The sequence below is a fragment of the Rhagoletis zephyria genome, unplaced genomic scaffold (genome assembly GCF_001687245.7).
Source record: "Rhagoletis zephyria isolate East Lansing unplaced genomic scaffold, Rhagoletis_zephyria_1.1 Rzeph_scaffold_02053, whole genome shotgun sequence".
Taxonomy (NCBI): Eukaryota; Metazoa; Arthropoda; class Insecta; order Diptera; family Tephritidae; genus Rhagoletis; species Rhagoletis zephyria.
The window spans coordinates 61,343-75,635 of NW_016159137.1; positions in this window are offsets into that span (position 1 = coordinate 61,343).

A 14,293-nucleotide genomic window follows, 5' to 3' on the forward strand; every position below is an offset into this window, starting at 1 on the left:
TGTCTTTGACATTTGGAATTTTTCAAACACAAAACAAACACAACGAAATAAATAAATCTTTGAAATTTGTGTGTAAAAATTGTTAATTTATACAAGAGCTTTACACATTTTTAGTTTAATCAAAGAATAATTGCCTTTTTGTGTCCAAAAAGCGTTAACAATATAATAAATGTAGTGTTTGTTTACATACATTTTGTTTTTGTCTTCCCTTTTCATTTGATGAGAAGTCAAAGCAAATGCGGATCAAGCAGTGTAAACACCTTCAAATGACTGATTTCAAATCACGCATTTTGGTCCAATGTAAATGTAATATAAAACTTGTGTTTTCGTCCATGTAAAATCTGTCAAACGAAAACTAGTTTTCGCTGAAAACCACTTGAAAACTCACGTTCCACTCATTCCAATCGGTGTCTGCACTATTTTTTTTCGATTATTTATCGAAGTGGAAGTCATAGTCCCCTTTCAGACACGTCAAGTCTTGAAAGCAATTTTTACCGCATTCTCTTTTGTGTTTTCTCTTTGCTTCCACACGCGTCAAGTTTTATTGAATTCAAGTCCTTGGATCTTTAAATGCGAAGCAACGAAAAGATCAAAAGAGAACGAAAACTTGAAACGAATTGACGGTACGGAGGTATCTGTACTCCCTGCAAAAATCGCGTCTACTCCATGCATGCATGTAAAGAGTACTCCCTAAGGGTCAACGAGNACTCTCTTCCCACCTCCTTCGCCAACGAACGAGCATACTTGAAAGCAAGACTTGACGTGTGTGAAAGGGGACATATTTTATCATTTTTAATACGCCATATCGGATTTATTTAGTCTGTTCCTTTGAACTTCGGACTAAAACCTATGGAACTGTCAAACTACAATTTTACTCTCTCCAATGAGAGTAAAAGGAGAACAGATGCAGAAGTGCATAGGAACGCAAAAAGCACTATTTCCTGTAAAAATGTCAGTCGGTTTGTTTGCATGTCATTTGTACAACACTTATTTGGCTGAAATATCACTAACTAATTATTAAAATTTATACATGTTCAAATATTTCGTTGTTTACTTCCATTTTTGTACAAATATTAGGTTGTTTGCTTACACCGCTTTCTGTTTTTGTTTGCACATGCAAATCAGCTGATCGTTTGACACTTTTCATGGACTTACAGGGAAAAAACTCCGGACTAAATCCTGTAACTTCTGACTAGGAACAGTTGCTCAGTTACTCTCTCAAATGTGTTCCCACTTACAGGTTTTATGTCAATAGGAACGACTTCCTGTAAGTTCTAACTAAATCCTGTAAACCGGACTACTATTGGAACAGACTAATTGTTATACCATGTTCTGACCGACAACGAAAACACTTTGAAAACAAGTTTTGGAATTGTGGGCTGAAGGCTGTTCACACCGGCTGTTAGTGTTTTCGTTGACATTTCTTACATCCTCTCATTGCAGTTTTGCTACACAAAAACAAACCCAAAATGCTTTTCCCACATTTTCTTTTCATTAGCAACCTCTTACTTTCATTCTTATTTTACTTTGGCCAGCCAATTAACAATAAATACGAAATAGCGTATTAAAGATGATAAAATATGACTTCCACTTCGACAAATAATCGAAAAAAACTACCGAATACACCGATTGGAACGAATGAAACGTGAGTTTTCAAGTAGTTTTCAGCGAAAACTGGTTTTCGTTTGACAAATTTTACATGGACGAAAACACAAGTTTTAGGTCGAAAACTAGTTTTAGCATCGAAAACATGTTATTAATGGTATTAATTGGTTGGCAAAAGTAAAATAAGAATAAGAGGTTGCTAATGAAAAGAAAATGAGGGAAAAGCATTCTGGTATTGTTTTTGTGTAGCAAAACTGTAATCAGAGGATGTAAGAAATGTCAACGAAAACACTAACAGCCGGTGTGAACAGCCTTCAGCACACAATCCCAAAACACGTTTTCAAAGTGTTTTCGTTGTCGGTCAGAACATGGTATAAATGAAAACTCAACACCGCAGAATTCGTCTGTAGTTGCAGCCCGTAGCGCTGAAATCTGCGGAATTTAGACTTTTCCGTGTCAGCTGATTTCTTCCTTCTATAGATGGTTGCCACATCGTCAGTTTTGCAAATGGTAAAAAAGTTATAATTCCCTATTCAAAATACGTTTAAAATATTTGAAATTTACTATTGAATAAGGTTTTTTGTTGAAAACTAAGTAGTTTTTATTTAGCTACGATCTATTATAGCACGAAAAATTGTAGTTAAAAAGGTAAGTTTATAAAAGGGCATTGATGAGTGGCAACACTGCAGTAAGTAACACTGAGCGCTCCAGTAATCGACAAATTTCTGCGTATACAGACTGCGTTTTTGACAAATTTCACCTTTGGCCTGGGATTCAGTAATTCAGTCTGATCTCATGATGCAATAATACAAGGTGGTATCAATTGTGACAGCTCGATTTGACACTGCCTTAGCTCAGTAGAACGAGAAGAAAAACGGGAAGAAATTAAGCCCCATTTGTGGGAAAAATATAAAATTTCACATGTTTTCCTAAACAAAATTTGCTTTTTTATAGTATATACGTAATTAAATGAAATAAAATAAGATAAAATACTTTTCAAGTTTGGTTTGCAGACAAAGCGGTTTCGGCATTGTGCCGAAATTCGTTCCAAAATAGATCATCCTACCACCCAGTCGGAAAAATCAACCAACACCAACACATAAAATATCTTTTTAAGAAAAAAAGTGTGTATACTGAGAAAAAATAAAAAATATTCTATATTATTAGGCAAAGAATTGTTAAAGAAGTAACACTGTCTCACCTAAGGCAGTCAATGGGCCTCCGCACACTCGACTGCTCAGTCCTCCTAAAACCGGTTTTGTGTGGATAAGAGGGGGAAGAGAGTTCGAGTTTATCTCGCTCATTTCAGTCCGCGAAAATCGCGGATTGACGGTGGACTGACACGCACACATAGACAACATGCTTTCTATTTCGTTTTGTTTTCACGTGCCACATGCACTAACACTATCATGCGTAGTTCATGTATACAAAACTGAAACCTGTTTTCGGCCGATTGCCCAGTCCAATGTGCGTTCGAGTGGTGGACTGCTCAGTCCGATTGAGCAGGCTAGTGTGCTCAGGCCCAATATGGCGGAATTAGAGCGAGAAGTTGCCAACCGATAACACCTTGTACTATTGCATCATGGTCTGATCTCAAGTAGGAATGTTCGATATATAAGAAAGTATCGATATCATGAATCTATTTAATTCATTGCATGTAAAATCGATATGGCGATATATCGGGCTGAACAATATCGATATCGAAAAAATCGATGTTGAAAATCCTACTCCCAATTGAATAGAATATTATACCTGCTTATCAACTCAACTAATTGTGTTATTTCCATCTTATATATTTACTGAGGATTAAAACGGCATGCCGGTCGACTCAAGCGGTTTGTCAAACTTAAGAGCCACATAAATCACACAAGCTGTTGATTAAACCTACTTTAGTATTTTTCCATACACTTCTTTGTAGACGAAAAATAAATTTCAACTTAAATATCGATGTTGCTGGTGACGTATCGATGTCTTCGATATATCGACCTTGGAATGTCGATTTAAAAAATCGATTATCGTGCGATGAAATATCGATATTCAGAAAAATCGATACGATATCGAACTAATATTACATTTACATTGGACCAAAATGCGTGATTTGAAATCAGTCATTTGAAGGTGTTTACACTGCTTGATCCGCATTTGCTTTGACTTCTCATCAAATGAAAAGGGAAGACAAAAACAAAATGTATGTAAACAAACACTACATTTATTATATTGTTAACGCTTTTTGGACACAAAAAGGCAATTATTCTTTGATTAAACTAAAAATGTGTAAAGCTCTTGTATAAATTAACAATTTTTACACACAAATTTCAAAGATTTATTTATTTCGTTGTGTTTGTTTTGTGTTTGAAAAATTCCAAATGTCAAAGACAAACCAAAGCTTTTGTGGAACTTTTGTTTCTGAGTGCGTTCAATAAAATAGTACGGCAATTGGAACGCATTTGTTTCGTGATTTTGTGTAAATGCGTCGAAATGCGTCATTCTGGAAATGTGAATTTGTATGGAGAAATGCGTGATTTGGCCTCGCATTTGAGGTTTCTCGCCCAAATGACGCATTTGGGCTCAATGTAAATGTAATATAACCTAATCTCAAGTCACTAAATTTGAGATTAGCAATTACAGGTCTATTCTGCACGTGACCGAAGATTTTGTAACCGGAAAATTTTATTACCAAAAAATGTTACCAGTTCTTGTCACCGCGATTCTGGGTTCGTCGGTAATGCAGTTAAAATATTCAGCCATTCAGCTATGAAGCATTCTGCAGATTCTGGCATTGCATATTTCACGAGGCAAAACTTTGTTACCAGCTTATGAGATGGTAACAAAATTTACTGGTTACAAGAGTGCAGAGAATGCGAAAAGGGTTTAAAATTTTACAGGAACCGATTACAAACTTTTTATTACCGGCGCAGAATAGACCTGTTACAGATTTTGTGACCGGATAATTTTATTACCAAAAAATGTTACCACTTCTTGTCACTGCGATTCTAGGTACGTTGGTAATGCACAGAATACGAAAAAAGTTTAAAAATTGACAGACACTTTAATTACCGGTTACAAAATTTATGTAACCAGCGCAGAATAGACCTGTTAGTGACTATTTTTGTGACTTGAGATGATTTGGCTCTTCAGTAGGAGAGTCACAAAAAGTTCACCAAAAACGTGTGGTGAAAACAAACACAGACCGTCAACTGATAGCGTTTATGTATGCCTTCTTATTTTCAATGGATTTCTATGATATTAAAACATTTTGGATTATTTCCTAACGAAATTCTTATTGAACCGATTTCCTCGCGTCATATTTTTATTTTTGAGACCTGCTCTTAGACAGCTGACAAATTGGTGACTTTTTTTGAGACTAGAGACGTGAGACAGCGTACTGAATACCAAATAGTCTCATAATCCAAGTTCACCACCTAAAGTCAGTATTAGTGACTAGAGACCGCTTACTGAATGCCACGATTATGCTTGAAACACAATACCCGCGAACGGCGAAGTTCGCCGATGCCGTCGTTCACCGTTCGCCCTTCTATTTCGCCTACTTTAACAAAATTAGAGCGGTAGCGAAAACAGCTGATACCATTTCGTCGCACTTATAAGTTAGGTGACCATATTTTGAAAAACGAAATCATATTTAGAAATGATGAAATGATAACAAATATAAATATAAGGCAAGGGGGAATATTATAAATTATTTTATTTTAAGCCAGATTTAACTAATCGATCGCTTATATTTCAACCATCAAAAATAATTCGTGTTACATTCTGTTTTCTTCTAAATCTTTGAAAGTAAAAAAACATACGGCCACCTTTGGCATGTACTGCCTACGTCGCCCAGCAGAGCGATAGAAATAAATCTATCACCACGAAACGCCGCCGAGTGTAGCAAGTTCGCCGGCGAAAGTTTGCTCTCAAAAATGGAACGTAGTTCAGAAATACGGGAACGCAAAAAACCACATTTCGTGCCCATAATATGAGAAACAGCTGATTCACGTTGTTTTTGTTTTTGACACTTAAATGCAAACACTTGAAAATTGAATTTTGGTTTCACAAATTTGATTTTAAGTATATAAATATTGAAAATACATCAACAGGCCATTCACTATTCCTTAAAAGCACCAGGTAAATGCAGGCGACATGTAAACACAAATAGCTGATATGCACTTTGACACTTTATCCATTTTTATCCGGAGAAAAAGTTCGGGCTGTTTCGGACAGGAAGAAGAAGACACTTACGATCCAATACTTCCAATTTTCGCTCTCTATTACCCATTTTGTTGAGTACGGGAATTATTTCTGGCTGTTTTGGGTACCCGCGGGATCCCGCGTTGCGTACGGGAAAGAACCTAATTTAGACGATTCCACTAAGGGCTAATTTTTCAGTGCCAGTTAAAACTTAGAATAAGTAAACTGAGTTTAAATTGAACAGCTGGCTGATATTTGATTGGCTGATCTTAGTTTAAACCAGTCAGATCGGGCATTTAAACTGAGTTTAAACTACGGCCGCGCACTGAAAAACTGGCCCTAAGGACCGCATACATAAGACTTTTGCATGAACCAAAAATACAAGATCACGCAAGAACGCGACATTGTATTTGTAGCTGGTTTTGAGAAAAAAGTTTGCGTAAGCGGGTTCGTCAGCTGAGCGTTTATTTACATTACAAGCACCACTATTTTACACTCTTCTTTAACTAAAGAAGAATTCCTTAAGCAACACGTTTTAATGAATCATTTTACCCAAATTGTTTTTAAAATGGTTGACAATAGTTTTGGTTTTCGTTGTATTCTTTGCTTTGTTTACTTTTCTTTCGTTTTCCAGCGAAACAAGATGGCGTAGAACCCGCTCAAAAACAACAACAGCTGCCAAAAACAACGCTTACTTCGCGTGATAACTCTGGCAGAGATGCTAAACAACAACAAAAACAACAAACTTCTACATCGTCAAATTCGCCTGCTCCAGAGAATATTACAGCAACAACAACTTCCAAAACAATGCTTATTTCAAGGTGTATTAAACAAGGTGGTGTTGGGGCGACAGCTGAGTTTTTCGCCGTGGAGGCCATTACGTCAAAATGATGTGTTTGTTGTAACTCATACCAATGACAGTATGGACATCAGCGTATAATTTGTTAGTGTAATTTTTTACTTATATACGGCCAACACCACCTTGTTAAATACGCCTTGGCTTATTTCGTGTGATGATTATGGTAGAGACATCAAACAACAGTTAGCTATTCTACCAACGATCCACAGTGAGCTCAAAGCGCTTAGTTCTGAGCAAGCGCGTGCAGTCGCGGAATTTCATGCTCTTCAAGATAATAAAAAGCTCTTAATTGAACAAACAACTCAGTTGCGCTCTGAGTTATTAGCCCTGCGTAAACTTCATTCCGAAGACGTTCGCTGCTCTTGTTTCGCTCACTGCCGAAGTTTACGAATTGCGCCAAATGGCACTACACTGAAATTGTGGTTGTACTAACACACCAACAGAAAATTCTACCAACGCTATCGCGGCCGCTGCTTCACCAAAGGTAGATACTGCTTCTCTGGCTTCCGCCAATATTGATGTTACTGCTTCGCAGCCCGCTCCCGCTAATGATGATGTCGATGCTACGCAGCCTAATGTTAATTCTCTTGTTTACACTGTTTTTAATTCTACTAGTGTAGTCGCCAATGCACCGCCTGACAAACTCTTACATACACATAATAAAACAATTGGGGTGTTCACAGTTCGTTCCAAATAGTGTCTTAAAATGTAGACGTATACATTTTAAGACGTTTTCTAACCGTAAAATCTGTGGTGTTGTTGTTTCCCATACAAAATTGGAGAACGACGCCGTCTACATTTTGTCACACTCAAAGGTATGTTTTTNAAACAACAAACTTCTACATCGTCAAATTCGCCTGCTCCAGAGAATATTACAGCAACAACAACTTCCAAAACAATGCTTATTTCAAGGTGTATTAAACAAGGTGGTGTTGGGGCGACAGCTGAGTTTTTCGCCGTGGAGGCCATTACGTCAAAATGATGTGTTTGTTGTAACTCATACCAATGACAGTATGGACATCAGCGTATAATTTGTTAGTGTAATTTTTTACTTATATACGGCCAACACCACCTTGTTAAATACGCCTTGNTTTAATTTGAGCGCAATTTCTGATGAAAAGAAACAAATCAAGGAAAAGAAATAACAAATATTAGGAATTGGTAATTAAGTTAAATAATTACAATTTTTCAGAAAAAAAATCGAAAGGCGATATATAAAAAATGCACGCAAAGAAGAAATGTCTGGCAACACCAGCAAAGTTTTGAGACGATTTTGCGAAGACTGCTAGAAAGGGGTGCTCACAGTTTGATGCTAAAGATGTCTCAAAATGTAGACGTCTACATTTTCGGACACAATTTGGAACGAACTGTGAACACCCCAAGTATCATCTCGCTCTACCTCTCCGGCCGTGGATAGTGTACTCGGCGTTTACACTCGCAATGTCTCTAGGCTGAGTTATGCTGATGCATTAGGGTCTGCCGAACTTCCTCCGCCTGGAGTACCAGCCGTAGACGTCCGTAACAACGCAGCCCATCAAGTAAATAACGATCGCATCAAAGTCGTTAACCCGAATGGCAAGAGAATCAATGATTTGCGTGTTATTGGTTCAAATACTAACACAGAACTGAATGTTGCTGTTCTTAAGAAGGTTGCTGTTCGTAAGAAGTGGCTTCATTTTGCTTCCTTCAAGCCTTCTGTAGGCTGTAGTGACATACTCGAATATGTGGAAAAACACTCAGGTATCAAAAAACAGTCGCTACTTTGTCATAAGCTCGTCAAGAAAGATGCCTCAATGGATGATTTAGAACATGCTAACTTCAAACTAGCTGTCGCCGAGGATTTGTTTCCCAAGTTGCTTAAGCCTGAGATCTGGCTTGCAAACGTCACTGTTCGACCTTTTCGTTTTTTTCAACGAATGGGGGATCAGCCAGTACCAACGTAGCTACTCCCCATGGGGGGAATAATTTTAAAATATATTTCCAAAACGTCTCTGGAATGCGGACAAAAGCTAGTATGGTTCATAGATTAAGTTCGCACTTAGACTACGATGCCTTCGTTATAATCGAAAGCTGGCTGAATCCCAACTTCTATGACTCGGAATTTTTCGACCTAAATCTGTATAATGTATTTCGGAAAGATAGAGATGAATCTAAAACCGGCCGTTGCAGAGGAGGCGGAGTTTTAATTGCCGTCCAGCGTAAATACAACTCGTCCTTAGTTCAACTACAGAACTCAGATACAATTCTCGACCAACTCTGTATTGGTCTGAAAGGCTCGACGGGACGACTTTTTCTGTGTGCATCATATATTCCGCCGAATAGTAGCAGCTCTATTTACAAATCTCACAAATCTCGTATCTCTTAGTTCCAGAATAGGTGATCATCATCTATGTGTGTTAGGTGATTTCAATTTGAGCTCTGTATTATGGCGTAAACTTAACAACTCATTATGGCTAACCCCTGTAAGCGCATCAGACGAAAGAGATCTGTATTCCATAGATAGTCTCTTAAGTATTGGATTATCCCAAGTTAACAGCTATTTTAACAAGCTAAATCGTCTTTTGGATTTGATATTCCTAAGCAGTAATTTAAACTATCAGTTAACTGAGTGCAACTCGCCTATATCCGTAGGCAATATCCACCACATTCCTCTAGTGTTAAGTCTACATTCCTATGAATTTTATACTGCTCCAGTTGATGGTCTCAGGCCGACGTTTAATTATAATCTTTGCGACTTTGAACATTTGAACTTAGTTTTAACGAGTCATAACTGGACCGACCTTCTCAAAAATTAAGTCACTTCAAGTGCTTTTAAAACTTTTAAATCTTATGTCTATGAGTTGTGCTTAGATCTCATTCCTACTTTTCCTAGGAAGGCCTACACTTTGCCCTGGTATGCTAAAGAACTAAAGTATTTAAAAAATCGGAAAAGCAAATTCTATAAGAAATACAAGGCTTCGAACTCGTCTGCTTACCACGATCTATACAAATTTTACCTACAAGAGTTTAATTATCTCGACAAATATCTTTATAAAAAGTATATCAGTAATCAAGAAGCTAATATCAAAAATAATCCTAAGGCGTTTTGGAGCTATATTAAATCCAAGAAAGCTACTTCGTACATACCTTCATCGGTTTTCTATAAAGAAAAGCTCGCGGATACCCCTGAAGAGGCGGCTAATCTATTTACCGAGTATTTTTGCTCAAACTTTGTGACCGAGTTGGACCATGACAGCAGTCCCAGCCGCAGTTGTGTCTCCGACGCTACCCTATCATTTGGGTCGGTTACTCTGTCATATGAAAACGTTGAAAAAGGTATTCAGTCTTTGAAAATCTCGAAACAAATGGATCTTGACGGCTTATCCGCCATTATTTTAAAAAAATGTCCCGCCCTTATCGAACCCTTAACGATAATTTTTAATAAGTCTCTATCCAGGCATGGGCAGAGACTTAGCAGGTGCTAAAAGAGCGTAAGCATCGCGTGTACGTATACAAGCGAGAGCGTAACGATGAGAACGCGACAGCATGAAAATGAATGGGACACACTAACACATTTTCACTTTTAGCTCACGCATGTTTGTGGTCGTGCCCACCTCTGGTCTCTATCCAATGGGGAGTTTATTAACGATTGGAAAAAGGCCTCTATAACCCCAGTTTTTAAAAGTGGCAATAAGAATGATGTTAGCAATTATCGACCGATTTCGAAATTGTCCACTGTCTCTAAAATCTTCGAATGCGTCATCAAAGCAAAGTTGTCATTCTCAGTCCGTAGCTTGATATGCCCAAATCAACATGGATTCGTCAGTGGCCGGTCAACTGTATCCAATCTTGCAGTTTTCACTGCAGACTGCTTTGCAGCCTTTCAGGATGGAGATCAGGTTGATGCGATCTATACTAACTTCTCTAAAGCCTTCGATAGAGTTTCCCATAAAATCTTAGTGGCTAAATTATCAGATATGGGCTTCCACTCCACTTTTTTGCAGTGGATTCGGTCTTATTTAGATAACAGACAGTGCGTAGTTGCCTTTGACAACGTATCTTCACAACCTTTCGTCGCGCAGTCAGGCGTCCCCCAGGGTAGCATACTGGGGCCTTTGCTATTTACATTATTTATTAATGATGTCAGCTCCTGCTTCCAAACTTCAAAATTCCTTTTGTACGCCGACGACCTTAAAATCTACTCTACGATTAGAAGCTTGCATGACTCCTGCGCACTGCAACTTGAGCTTGATAAGCTTTACTCGTGGTGCACCTAGAATCGGCTTTTTCTGAATGTAAAGAAGTGTTTTCATTCCACATTCACTAGAAAATATAGCCCGTTACTAACTAGTTACAAAATTTCTGGCTCAACCCTCGATCATGTTACAGACTTCAAAGATCTTGGTGTATATTTTGATTCCAAACTTCGATTTACCACCCACGTCAACTATGTTGTTTCGAAATCGTACGCTATGCTTGCTTTTGTAAGACGTAACTGTTCAGCTTTCTCGGATCCATACACGCTCAAGATGCTATATACTTCATTAGTAAGATCTCGGATTGATTACGCAGCCCTCATTTGGAGACCGTTTCACGTAACCCATATTAACCGTATAGAGCGAGTCCAAAAAATATTTATTAAGTTTGCACTCCGTTCTTTAAACTTTACTGATCCTATACCTCACTACGAATCCCGTTGTCAACTTTATCCCTGAAAACTTTACAGTCCAGATCTTCCTTTCTCTATTGCAGCTTTGTGTATAACCTGACAAATTATACAGTTGACTGCCCTGCCCTACTGGAGAAACTAGACTTCTTTATTTCTGCGCGGAATCTCCGACACGACCCTCTGTTTTACACTGAGTTTCCTAAATTTGATTACCTTAAATTTGCTCCCATACCAAGAACACTATCTGAATTAAATAATATTCCTAACTTCGACCCGTCCCTGTCGCCTGGAGCTGTCCGGAGCCTACTGTATAATTATTTTAACTAATTACTTGAACTAGTTCCTAAGCAATTCCTTTCTGTAGTCAGTAAGAAGTTAATTGTTTTATATGACTTACAAATAAATAAATAAATAAAAAATAAAATCTCGAGTTTCGCCTGAAAAAAAATTCACCCGAAAATTTGTCATCCGCCCATAGTAAAACCATGGAAACCAAGAGTGAAAAGTGGACCGGTTCTGGGAAAATGAAACTCATGATAAGGCTGAATATCTTGTCGCAGCGCATGTTTTCCTGCAGAAAGTGGTCGATGCTTGCTTGTCTCCGATTTTAATTTGTAATGTGTGGTATTTCAACGTTTCAAACTTAACATGTCGCGTTTAAAAGTGGTCCGTAAAGTGCTTCATGCGTATTACGCTGGTGTCTAAATTGTGTGGATTCTCCTGCCGGCAGAACTCTACCCAATTTCTGGCCAAGGCGTCATCGCGGGGAAACAAAAAAAAAAAACTGCATTTGGGGGCTTTACCCCTACGGTTGCTGCAATTCAGCACCCGACACGACATTTTTATAAAGTTTTTATTACAAATAAAACGTTTTTTACTTCTGAACGCACGAATTACTGCGATTTTTCACTTGAAAGTACACAATACGTTTGCAATACGTTTGCACTTGTTTCTTAACAAAAAGTTTGTTTACGTATTGCCATAAATGTCAAAGTCGGCAATGCGCCACCTTCAGTTCATTTCATCATGCTTCCTCAGACTTTTTCTTAGATTTCAGGGTTGTGTGCTGCATTATTATTAGATAAATAAATTTAAGCATGTGACAAATCTTGATCATATTAAAAGAAAGTTATGGTGCAGTAGTTAAACAAATGAGTAAGATGAATCTAAAATATTAATAGTAATTAAACAAATGAGAAAGACGAATCTAAAATATTAATGCTAAATCTAAAAAATTTGCTATTTAAAAATAATCAATTGAGGTATAATTTCATTTGTATTATAATATATCTATGTACATATTATTTCCACAACAAAATCATGGTCATCACCGTACACTAATGACATTGGTTCATGTTAATTCGTGTTGCAGAAATTTCGGTTCAATTTATCCAAAAGGCTGCCCATGAACTTGCAAGAAACAGCTGCCCGAAATCTTGCACGGCTCCTCTTCGTTTTGCTGCATAATTCCTCAGTAATGAAATACTTAAAGCGGCAGTGTGCTTGTCATATCTACAATAATAACATAAAAGTAGTTTATTCGAATAGTTTACATAGTGGCTGAATTTCGTTATTCATTCTGAACGTTTGGAATAAACTTTTTCGTTTACTTATTCTTTAGAACGTTCCTGATGATAACGTATATTTCAAACGCATTCTGTTTATTCTGGCTGTGAAATGGGATTATCTGGAATGTATAAAGAAACGCAGTGACTCATTTACATATACAATGTGGAATTATTCAATAAATTTCGTTTTACACTATACTTTTTGAAATTATTTTGAGTTAATTATTTTTTATTCAACAATTTTTATTGAGCTCGAAGCCGTTTTTTAATGAAAATTTATTGTGGAAAAGCAGCATTAATTTGAAAAAAATGGTAGGAGTGATAGCTATTTCGGAAATCACCACATTTCCTCATCAGACTTCTTTGAGTAGGATTCGAACCGCGGATCCCACTGGCTCAGCCAGTTGCCTACGCACTGTGCTAAGTTCGCCTTGTTAATTCTTGTTGCTTATTTCCACTATTTCACNAAATGTCAAAGTCGGCAATGCGCCACCTTCAGTTCATTTCATCATGCTTCCTCAGACTTTTTCTTAGATTTCAGGGTTGTGTGCTGCATTATTATTAGATAAATAAATTTAAGCATGTGACAAATCTTGATCATATTAAAAGAAAGTTATGGTGCAGTAGTTAAACAAATGAGTAAGATGAATCTAAAATATTAATAGTAATTAAACAAATGAGAAAGACGAATCTAAAATATTAATGCTAAATCTAAAAAATTTGCTATTTAAAAATAATCAATTGAGGTATAATTTCATTTGTATTATAATATATCTATGTACATATTATTTCCACAACAAAATCATGGTCATCACCGTACACTAATGACATTGGTTCATGTTAATTCGTGTTGCAGAAATTTCGGTTCAATTTATCCAAAAGGCTGCCCATGAACTTGCAAGAAACAGCTGCCCGAAATCTTGCACGGCTCCTCTTCGTTTTGCTGCATAATTCCTCAGTAATGAAATACTTAAAGCGGCAGTGTGCTTGTCATATCTACAATAATAACATAAAAGTAGTTTATTCGAATAGTTTACATAGTGGCTGAATTTCGTTATTCATTCTGAACGTTTGGAATAAACTTTTTCGTTTACTTATTCTTTAGAACGTTCCTGATGATAACGTATATTTCAAACGCATTCTGTTTATTCTGGCTGTGAAATGGGATTATCTGGAATGTATAAAGAAACGCAGTGACTCATTTACATATACAATGTGGAATTATTCAATAAATTTCGTTTTACACTATACTTTTTGAAATTATTTTGAGTTAATTATTTTTTATTCAACAATTTTTATTGAGCTCGAAGCCGTTTTTTAATGAAAATTTATTGTGGAAAAGCAGCATTAATTTGAAAAAAATGGTAGGAGTGATAGCTATTTCGGAAATCACCACATTTCCTCATCAGACTTCTTTCAGTA